The 10,701-nt window shown below is 38.7% G+C and overlaps 1 pseudogene; it reads right to left on the bottom strand.

The window, feature by feature from the left end:
* Window positions 1-2,510: 2,510 nt before the first annotated feature.
* LOC111889630 (signal peptidase complex subunit 2-like) lies at window positions 2,511-3,788 on the bottom strand (annotated as a pseudogene).
* Between the last annotated feature and the right edge of the window lie 6,913 nt (window positions 3,789-10,701).

Genomic DNA, 10,701 nt, shown 5'->3' on the forward strand with positions numbered 1-10,701 from the left:
CCACAAAGAGCTCAAGAAGCCTAAAATGAAGTTAGCTTGCTGATCTTTTTGCTCCACAACACTTCCTTCTTCCTTCACAAGAACAAGAACACCACAAAGAGGCTTTAAAATGGAGGAGAGGGGATTAGGGTTTGGATCTAAGCACTTAGAGGGGATGGAGGCTGAGGGTGGACAAAACGCTAGACATTACATCCTTTAAATAAGACCTTAAGCACGAAAAAATTAGGTTTTGATCATGGAAAATCGCCACGTCATGGCCACTAAAAATGGTTGTGGCCCCAAAAGTCTTGCCATGTCGTGGTGATCATCCCCACTATGTCGTGGCCATCAAAATTCCACAAGATTAATTCATAAAATTCATACCTGAAAATCGGGTGTTACAGACGACTTCTAAAATTCAAAAAAATGACCAAAGCTGAATTTTCATGTGATTAGTAAAAGGTAAAATTTTCTTGGATCATCAAGTCCCAAACTGTAGAACAAAGTTCATTTATCTTGCTCTGAGATCTGGTCATCGTCTTCCGTAAGAGGAGAGGTAAGTAAGAAGAAATGGTGAAATTGAGCACCGATGATCTGGAGTTTCGACGAGCCTACAAAGCTACAATTGAGGGCACCAACCAGAAGTTTGTATTGTCGATTCGTGTCGCCAAAAGACGTGGTATTTGTGGTAAGACAGGCAAAATCGACAAAGGTCACATGGATAAGCCTAGAGTTCTTGCAATCTCCAGTAAGCTTTCTCCTCATATCTCTATTTGTTTTCCTTTATCTTTATTTTGTGTTTTAATTGCAGGTTGCTAACACTAATAACCTATTTAAGACGATGTGGTCTCAATTTCTACATTGCAGTGTTTATTAGTTCGGTTGATGATTTACTTAGCTAATTGGTTGTTGCTTCCGCTTGATGCATTTCATAATTTTCAAGAACTTGTGTATCTTTAATTGAACTTAGGAATTTGTTAATGACGCTAATTGAGCATTTCATTGGTGTCACTAGGGTTATTTGATTTTAGAGGTGTAAGGATAAGAATTAAAGAAGATACATTGTCCTGATTAGGGCAGAAAGCTACTTACATAATCATTGATGAAGTCAAGATTGAGGTAGATAACATAAGTCTATTATATAATGATAAAATTGATCTAGAAAAGAGTTGTTTGAATTGGGCTTAGTGATCAAGAGAACAATCCAATGAAGAAACTAAAAATGAAGGATAAATCACCAAAAAGATCAATATATTGCCAATAGAGCTAACAATGCAAATATCTTGTGCATTTCAAACAACTTTGATGATTTTTAATATATGATCGTCCAAAGACTCCATATGTGGTATATCATGCATGTTATGTGACAATGTGGCATGCCATTTTGGGTTTGATAGTCTTATTTTTAGAGGTGACAATTGGTTTGAAAATTCCAACCCAACCCAACTTAACTTTTTTATTTAAATGGGTTGATATTTCCAACCCAACCCAACCTTTTAGATAAATGGGTTGTCACTAGGTTGATCTGTTTGTGTAGTTCACGACCCAACCTATTAAATAATTGGGTTAAAATTGGGTTAACCTATTTAAAATCAATTAAATAAACTATATAATTAAATATTATACCACTTAAATTATAAAACATAAATAAAACTTCATAATTATGACAAAAGCACAATCCTAATTCATAAATTCAAATAAATTGTTCAAATAACATTAAAAATGTTTATTTTCACAGTGATTTTGGAGAGTGACCAGTATTATCAGCGCTAAAATAAGGATGAAAATTAGAATTGAATTTTATTAAACATAGATAATAATAATGCAACATTATAATTTACAAATTAATACTTTGATTAATACATGATAATATTCAAATGATATTAAATTATATATATATATATATATATATATATATATATATATATATATATATATATATATATATATTAAAGTTAAATGGGTTGATGGGTTGAAAACGGGTTAATAAATTTTACCCAACCTAACCTATTTAATTAAATGGGTTACGGGTTGACCCATTTAAGTTAAATGGGTTGAAAATCTCAACTCAACCCGCTAATTTTGGGTTGGGTTCGGGTTGGGTTTGCGGGTTGGGTCGATTTTAGCCACCTCTACTTATTGTTCTAAATTAGAAAAACCGAAGTTGTGAAGCCTAAGAAAGTGAAGTAGGGCTAACAAAGTGACCAAATGTGTAAAAATCAAAAAATATATTACCCTTTTAAGTCATTATCCCTTTAAATAACCACATATTAATAGATATTTTTATCGAGGGCTAACAAGAAAAGTTCAATCATCATGTTAAAAGGGGGCTTTTCAAGCATGCATCATTTTATCTATTTTTATTACTAACAATATCGAATGTGACTTTTCATTCATTCATTTTTGCAAAGGCAATGTTGGACTCACTCCATATCTATAAATTCAAGAAAAAGATCCAATGGTGTTTTGTAAAATACCTCTATAAGCTCTTAATATTTCAACTCTACCCCCTATCATTATCAATCACAGGTTCACATTTCACTTGCTCTTTTGTTATCTTTAGCCTTAGCATACTCATTCACCAGGCCCTCCACATCTTTCCAAAATAGCCCTTACACCAATACTCCATCCTTTGTAAATGCATGTATGCATCTATGTGTGTGAGAGAGAGAGAGAGAGAGATACCATTTGGTAACACTTTTGGTAAACTCGACAGTTGATTTTGCATAAATGGATTTTGGATCAGCACTTGCTATGGTGAGTGTATACATGTCAGAGAATCTGGGCAATTTAGAAGACACCATTAATCTAGTATTGTTATTAGTAGAACCCTGTCAAGATAACAAGTATACCATTTCCATTAAACTCGACAGTTGATTTTGCATAAATGGATTTTGGATCAGCACTTGCTATGGTGAGTGTATACATGTCAGAGAATCTGGGCAATTTAGAAGACACCATTAATCTAGTATTGTTATTAGTAGAACCCTGTCAAGATAACAAGTATACCATTTCCATCAAAACTCAAGATAATTTTGAAGTTTGAATATTATCTCAAATTTAGAAGACACCATCAAGCATATGATATCTTCTTAATAAGCAAGTAGAAATTTGATCCTATTCAAGGATTATAACTACTGATCTATATTAAGATGAATCAAACTTACTGTAGGAGGATATGTGAACAGAAATGTGTTCTTCTCCTTGGTGTAGATGATCAGTTGTAATATCCCATTGAATACTACATATTTGCCATAATCAAAGATCAAACAAACTCAATTCTTCAAAATAGCAGTAAAAGAAATTTAAGACTGTGAAGTGTACATCATTTATCTCATTTTAGAACTGTGAAAAATATTAAACTTTCAGTTATTAATTTTGTAAACACAATGCACTACAGTGGAAATTGAGTTTGGGGCTTAGAAAAGGATATAATATGATGCATCCAATGAGGAAATTCCTGTTATCCGGAAACTTCTTATTGTAAAACTGAGCAAAGAGGGCAATGATAATAATGATCGCTCCAATCAACAATCTAACGTTACTCATCCTCACATCTTCGTTGTAACCTCGACTAGTCACGATCTATTTCAAAAAATTTAAAAAAATGTGACCATTACAACATATAGGAAAGAAATTGAAATCTGAATTCGAGATGTTTCTTCTTTTTTAGTAGAATTGCTTTGTACCTTAGTGACAGATTCGTCGAGTAAGTGTTTGATGCAGTGATGATCTAAGAGATTGGCCTTCTTAGGGTTTTTGATAGCGGAACCGGTGTTGTTGTTGATCGTCGTCGTCCCCGTCGCCATCTTTGATATGTCTAGTCCTGTATTTCCGATTGAGAATTCTAGGGAATGATATGATATTTGTTGGAATAGTGTCTAAGGCTGCAACTATATTAGACAAATATTTGACCCGGTTGTGCATGGTCCTTTTGGGTTGCCTTCACCATAGCAACTTGACAGGATGATTTATTATGAGAGAAGAAATATTATTAATATATTATAAGAATAATAGAAGGAATAATAATATTATTATTTGATTAATATAAGTCATAAATTAATTAGGAATTAATTTGGTGACTTAAAGAGATTAATTAAATAAAGGGGCATAAACTGTCAATTGATTGATAGTTATACTTTGGGCTATAAATCCCTTATGGATAATGGTGGACGATTTCTAGGGCTTAGGATAGGCTTAGATTTCGTCCAAGGCTTATCAATTAAGGTATTGGATTGCTTAGGGCCTAAGTTATCCAATTAGGGTTTAAGGGTGAAACCCTAGGAGCCTTACAAGTATAAATAGACCCCAAGAGTTAAGGGAAATCGACACTTGTGCTTTGGAAAGAAACCCTGGCCGATTTTCACTTCCCTCTCCTCTCTCTCAAATCATCCTCTTTATAGTTGGTGTTTGTAAGCCATTAGAGGAGTGACAATTGTGACTCTAAAGCTCCAAGGACAAGAAGATCAAGCAAGTGATTCAAGGTAAACTTCTAATTCTGATTTCTTACGTTATTATGCTCTATTAGTCATTAGAAGTCTTGGATTCAATGGATGTTTAATTAGAGAAACCTAGATCCAAGCATTAGGGTTTGCATGTGCACATAGGAATGTTCATATGGCTAAAACCCATCAGTGGTATCAGAGCCTAGATTGGTTTCTATTGAATTGATGCATTGGTTGCTTGTTTGATGCCTTCAAAATTGGAATTTTGTGGTGCTGTCTGATGGAATCGGCGAGTCCCATAGTGGACTCGGCAAGTAGGCTCGACTCGGCGAGTCCATTGGGGTACTCGGCGAGTCCAAGCGTCAGAAAGAGCAAATATCGGGATTTCTTGCTGTTTATCTTTGAGATACTTGCCTTTATCATATTAGATCAATATAAATTCGATTTTAAGATATATATGAGTATATTCTTGATCTAATTGAAGATATTTATCAATTAATAAAATATTTATTTCCTTATGTGATAATTGATTAATTATTTTGATTAAATTGGTAAATTGTTTTGCAAGAAATTATTAAATAAATCAAATATGGATAATTATGTGATTAAATGTTAATTTAGATTATTTGTTAGTTGATCCCCTATGTTTTGAAAAGTTTAAAACTTGCCCTTAAGTTTTGAAATTTATGTTTTGTGATTAAAAGTTTTAATTTAGACAATTTAAATTTCAATCCCTAGAATTTTACAAGTTTAAAATTCAACCCTATACTAATATAATATTACAATATTAATATATATACATGTTTGATCGGTGGGTATAAGGTTGCTGCCTATCAAATGGCGCTTAATGGGTGTACACTCACACCCACCGCTTGCTTGATCGGTGGAGGGTCGTTAGCCGAACGGGTAGGATATGGCAACCTCATCTCTTCATTAAAAGTATAATATGAAATACAAAGTAACTACATGTTTTTCAAAATTTCCCAATCCTAGTTACTTTAGGAAAAGTAAATTGATGCAATCCCATGAAATTACACTTTGCACCCTTGTTAAGAAGTTAGTGGAGCGTGTGCGGTTTACCGGCACACTAATTGGTTCTAAGCAAAGGTGGAAAAGGGTGATTCATTGTTTATCATAGTTCGATGGAGTGTGTGTGGTTTACCGGCACATCGAATAGGTGATTGTTACAATGAAGGCACCATGTGAATTTGCATGGTAATTCACACCCACTTTGTGATCCTCGGTATCCCAGTCACAAATGAGAGGGGCATATCGAGATTTAAACATGCCATTGAAAGGTTTCAATGAATCTCATCCAAACCTAGGAATTCTCAATACATTTAGAACTTAAAGTTATGTTTTCGTGATGGAGAATTAGTGAATCGTCATTCACTTACCTTCAAATTGTTTGCATGTTAGATTACGGCATCCCTTTTCTAATATGTAAATATTGTTGTTGGATCCTAGCCCTAATTTTTTCTTATTGGGTGATAATTAGGGATTCAAATTCTAATCTATCTTTGTCCTTTCTATTTGTAGATGTCAAACGCGAACAACGCTGCTGCTAGTTCGTTTACATTGATGAGCCTTTGTCAAAAGGTGAATTTCAATGGGACGAACTTTAGCGAATGGATAAGATACATTCGCATGATTGCTCGCTACGAGGACAAGGAGTATGTCCTCGATGAGAAGCTCGAGAAAATCAACCCAGAAATCACTACTCCGGCTGAAATGACTGCTTTTGAGACTCATGAACATGATGCAACGAAGGTTCATTGCATCATGATAGCCACAATGAACGCCGAATTCCAAAAGTCCTATGAGGACATGTATCCGTACGAAATGCACCAAGACTTGTTGGAGAGATACCACCAAAACGCGAGGTAGGAGCGTTACGAGATTTTCACTAACATGATTTCCGCCAAAATGGGTCATGGAGAATCTCTTATCGTGCACCTGCAAAAGATGCAAAGGTATGTCGATCGTCTTTGCAAGTTGAATGTTGACTTCGGGGAAGACTTGGCGATCGATATGGTGCTTCACTCTTTTCCTCCGTGGTACAATCAATTTAGGATGACCTACCACACGAACAAAGAAGAGGTCACCCTAAGTAAGCTCCAAGGTCTCCTTAGGGTTGCTGAAAGAAACCTCAAGGACAAGTCTGTTGCACCCACTCCAAATCCACCCGTTGCTCCTGTTTTGGCAATTGGGCAAGGAAGAGGCAAGAATAGGAAGGCTCCGTCTAAGAGCCACCGCAAGGGAAAGTCCCGAGATGGTTCCTCTTCTAGTGGGACCAAAGTTGATACCGCTAAGCCTAACCCTAACCCAAAGGAGGCAGAGTGCCATCATTGCCATAAAATAGGGCATTGGAAGAGAAGTTGTCCATACTACCTGCAAGCCATAAGGGAAGGAAAGATCAAGCCATCTTTCGCAGGTATATACACAATTAAATTTAACGATTCAACTCATGCTATTTCTTGGGTCCTTGATACCGGTTGTGGTTACCATATTTGTTCTGAATTGCAGGGACTAAGAAGAAATAGGGATGTGGAGCATGGAAGAATAAATCTAATCATGGGGAACAGAAGATCGTCGCCTGTGACCAAGATTGGAGTGTATTGTTTAGTGCTTAGGAATGGTTTATGTTTAGATTTGAACAATTGTTGCTATTCGCCAGAAATGGCAAGAAACATCATTTCGTTTCATGGTTTGTTTAGACAAGGTTTTACATTTTCTTTTAATAATGAGAATGGTTCTATTCTTGCTTATCTAAATGGTGTCTTATATTTTGAAGCAATACCATGTAATGGAATTTATGAAACTGTTATGATTTTAGATAACTTAGGAAATGATGTTTTATGCATGGATTCTTCCAATGGTATGGATTGAGAATCCTTGTGGCATTGTCGTCTTGGACATGTCAACAAGAAGCGCATAGCCCAACTCCAAAAGGATGGAGTGTTGGAGTCATTCGACCTTAGGGAAGATGACACATGCGAGTCTTGTTTGCTTGGAAAGATGACTAAGTCACCCTTCACTAGTACATGTGAAAGGGGTGAGGGTCTATTGGACCTCATACATACCGATGTATGTGGATCGTTTAGATCAACCACAAAGGATGGGAACCGCTTCTATGTGACTTTTACGGATGACTATAGTAGATATGGGTATGTCTACTTAATCAAGCAAAAGTCAGAAACGTTTGAAAAGTTCAAAGAGTTCAAGAATGAAGTGGAGAATCAATTGGGCAGGAAAATCAAGATGCTTCATTCTGATCGAGGAGGAGAGTACCTAAGTCTTGAATTCCACGACTATCTCAAGGAGTGTGGAATAGTTTCACAATTGACGCCACCTAGGACACCGCAGTTGAATGGTGTGGCAGAAAGGCGTAATCGAACCTTGTTGGACATGGTTCGCTCTATGATGAGTCGTGCATCACTACCTATCTCATTCTGGGGGTATGCCTTAGAGACTGCCACCCATATCCTTAACCGAGTCCCTACAAAGAAGGTTGCCAAAACACCTCACGAGATGTGGACAGGGTAAGCTCCCTCGTTGGCACATATCAAGGTTTGGGGTTGCGAGGCTTTCGTAAGACGAGATACTCACGACAAGCTCGAACCTCATAGTGAGCGATGTTTTTTCATCGGCTACCCGCAGAAATCCTTTGGATATCTCTTCTATAGACCGAAGGACAATGTTGTCTTCGTTGCAAGGAGAGGAGTTTTCTGAGAGCGAGAACTCATAAGCCAAGGAGACAGTGGGAGGAAAATCGAGCTTGAAGAGATTCAAGAGTCGATAGATGAAGGAACCTCTACCGCTGGCACTCAACCCGAGAAGGAAACTCCGGTTGAACCGATTGACGAGTCATTACCTCTTAGACGTTCCGAAAGAGTTAGAGTTCAACCCCAGTTTTATGGTTTTCATATTACTACCGAAGGGGATACGTATATTAGTGATGGTACACTAATAAATCTAGATGAACCTAATAACTATAAGGAAGCCATGGCAGGCCCGGAGTCTACAAAATGGAAAGAGGCAATGGACAGCGAGATCCAGTCCATGTATGACAACCAAGTTTGGAATTTGGTTGATAATGTGCCCGGACGTAAGACTGTTGGGTGCAAATGGATCTTCAAGAAGAAGACCGACGTGGATGGAAACGTACACACATATAAGGCGCGGTTGGTTGCGAAGGGCTTTACTCAAACTCCCGGAGTTGACTATGATGAGACCTTCTCACCAGTTGCGAAGATAAAGTCTATTAGAGTGATGCTAGCAATTGCCGCATTTCATGATTATGAGATTTGGCAAATAGATGTCAAAACCGCTTTCCTTAATGGGAAGTTGGCTGAGGATGTTTTGTAACGACCCGTCTCCGGTATGATAATTTTTTGGTATTTATTTTGAAGTTTTGCAAGAGGGACTCGGCGAGTTCATAGCCTGACTCGCCGAGTAGGGTCGGGATTTCGAGCACGTGATTAGCTGGCGACTCGGCGAGTCCATATTCTGGACTCGGCGAGTCTGTCCGTCTGGGAGAAACCCTAAATCCCCGGGTTGCCCACTATTTAAGCCACCTTATAGCCCCCAATCTCGCCTCCTTCACCCTCTAAAGCTGTGAGAAAACCCTAATTCGATCTTGAGTGTTTGTTTAGTGATCTTGTGTGCATTTGTGAAGGCTTGAAGAAGGAGAAGAAGAAAGGAGCAAGGAGAAGGATTCCAGAACAGAGATTCAAGGGAAAGCAAGAGCTCTTTGAGGTATTCTTCAGTTTTCCCTCCCTTTTATGCCTTAAAACCCTTTCTAGATCTTGTTAATGCCTCTCTCAAAGCTTTATGTTGATATGGAAGCTCTCTTAGGCCGAGATAACCTTAGATCTGTTCCTTTAGGAGTTGTAGAGCCCAGATCTATTGCCTTTATGGAGCTATTTTGCATATTAACCCTAGATCTACCCCTTTTAAGCATCTTTTAGCCTTTATTCCCTTGTTCATGCGTTTGTACACGTAAAGTTGGAAACTTTACGTGGTAAATCAGCTTATTGGACTCAGATCTATCATTTGGATGTATTGGATTCGAGCAGAATCGAGTGTAGAATAGTTGCATGGCGGTGACTCGGCGAGTCGGAAGAACGACTCGGCGAGTCTAGTCGCGAGTCCCCGATTTCTTCCTTTTGAGCGGTGCCGAGTGGGTCCAGTGAGTAGTGGAGTGGACTCAGCGAGTTTGAGGGTAGACTCAGTAATGGAGGGACTCGGCGAGTTGTTCATACAACTCGGCGAGTCCAAGGCAATCTTCTTAAGCTCAAGAACAACTCGTCGAGTTGTTCATAGGACTCGGCGAGTCGGATGAAGATTGTCTGAATTCTTGGATCAGGAGAGTACTCGTCGAGTCGATGCCATACTCGACGAGTAGCAGCGAGTAGAGTCGAGGAGTGAGAATAAGGACTCGGCGAGTTGGCGGCCCAAATCGGCGAGTCAGGTCAACTGTGGGTTGACTTTGACTGAGAGTTGACCTTGACCGACAGTTGACTTTGACCAAGGGTAAAAGAGTCATTTTACCCAGTGCAGTGTTTAGTATTTGATTGAGTGTATTTATGGACTTGTAGCCGGGGAGATACCGGAGCAGCAGCAGTTAGCCCTCAGAGCTATTCACTCAGCAGCCAGTTCACGAGGTGAGTTTCTCTTCAGTAGGAACGGGTCTACGGTCGCTATGCCGACCCGTTTAATTATCAGTAGTCCCGGACTTCGGTCTGATGCAGTAGCTAGAGTGCTTGATGTCTTTGTGATTCAAGCATGTTTGTGTTATGTGTTCCGGACTCTGTTCCGATGCAGTATGCAGTTTATGTGTTTATAATAGTTGTCATGTTTTATGCTATGCCATGATCAGTCGGTTCCGGACTTCGGTCCGATGCAGTCAGTTCCGGACTTCGGTCCGATGCAGTTAGTTCCGGACTTCGGTCCGATGCAGTTAGTTCCGGACTCTGGTCCGATGCAGGGGACAAGGTCCCAGTCAGTTCCGGACTTCGGTCCGATGCAGCTAATTCCAGACTTCGGTCTGATGCAGTGGGCAAGGCCCAGTATGTGCTTATGTGTATGGTATGTGGTAGTTTGGGGGAAGCTCACTAAGCTTCGTGCTTACAGTTTTAGTTTTGGTTTCAGGTACTTCCGCTAGCAGAGGGAAGAGCTCGGGATGATGGCATCGCACACACCACAGCTTCAGCTTTTAGCTTGGGAGTTGACTAGTTTTTGATTTTTATATGACATGGATATGATACAGTTTCCG

The sequence above is a fragment of the Lactuca sativa genome, chromosome 5 (assembly GCF_002870075.4).
Source record: "Lactuca sativa cultivar Salinas chromosome 5, Lsat_Salinas_v11, whole genome shotgun sequence".
Taxonomy (NCBI): domain Eukaryota; kingdom Viridiplantae; phylum Streptophyta; class Magnoliopsida; order Asterales; family Asteraceae; genus Lactuca; species Lactuca sativa.